Genomic DNA, 775 nt, shown 5'->3' with positions numbered 1-775 from the left:
GCCCGCACACAGCCACTGGAGAGTAGCCCTGCTCGCCCGCACACAGCCACTGGAGAGTAGCCCTGCTCGCCCGCACACAGCCACTGGAGAGTAGCCCTGCTCGCCCGCACACAGCCACTGGAGAGTAGCTCTGCTCGCCGCAACTGGTGCAAACTCCACACATAACAACCCAACACAGCCAATAAATGAGCAAATAAATGTTGCAACATTGTGGACTTATTGGAATCTGGATCAAAATATTCAAACACTCTAACAGTAACCATATTTCTTCCATATTCTCATGATCCCGTTTATTTTAAAAATCAGTTCAAAGAACTCAGGATAGGTCATTTCAGGATGACTCATCTGTTTTAATACAGTTTTAGTGTTGTATAGTTCAGGACAGTTCAACATGTTTTACCGAAAAGTCTGAGAATTTCAAGACAGGCACAAATTCATGAGCTAATGTAATGAGATCTGGAGTTTGGTTTCATATATGGTATACATTTTCCCTGCATCTTCAATGTACCACAAAAATCATATAAACATCTAAGAAATACACGTCTCCTCTGGCCTAGAATTTTAGTTGCCAAAATCCCAATATAAGTGAAGATTATTGCCAACGGTTTTTTAAATGTTTGTAGGGTGATCAGTGGGAGAAGGCAATGGCACCCCACGCCAGTACTCTTGCCTGGAAAATCCCATGGGCGGAGGAGCCTGGTAGGCTGCAGTCTATGGGGTCACTAAGAGACATGACTGAGCGACTTGACTTTCACTTTTCACTTTCATGCACTGG

At 44.1% G+C, this 775-nt stretch overlaps 1 protein-coding gene across 1 annotated transcript in view; it reads right to left on the bottom strand.

Moving 5' to 3' along the window:
• The window catches only part of ABCA13 (ATP-binding cassette, sub-family A (ABC1), member 13), a 402303-nt gene that overhangs the window by 252447 nt on the left and 149081 nt on the right, over positions 1 to 775 (bottom strand). The window lies entirely within an intron of this gene.

The sequence above is a fragment of the Bison bison genome, unplaced genomic scaffold (genome assembly GCF_000754665.1).
Source record: "Bison bison bison isolate TAMUID 2011002044 unplaced genomic scaffold, Bison_UMD1.0 scf7180017864522, whole genome shotgun sequence".
In the NCBI taxonomy this organism is placed as follows: domain Eukaryota; kingdom Metazoa; phylum Chordata; class Mammalia; order Artiodactyla; family Bovidae; genus Bison; species Bison bison.
The sequence above is the reverse complement of the archived record's forward strand: the minus strand, read 5'-3'. Positions and strand labels throughout refer to the sequence as shown.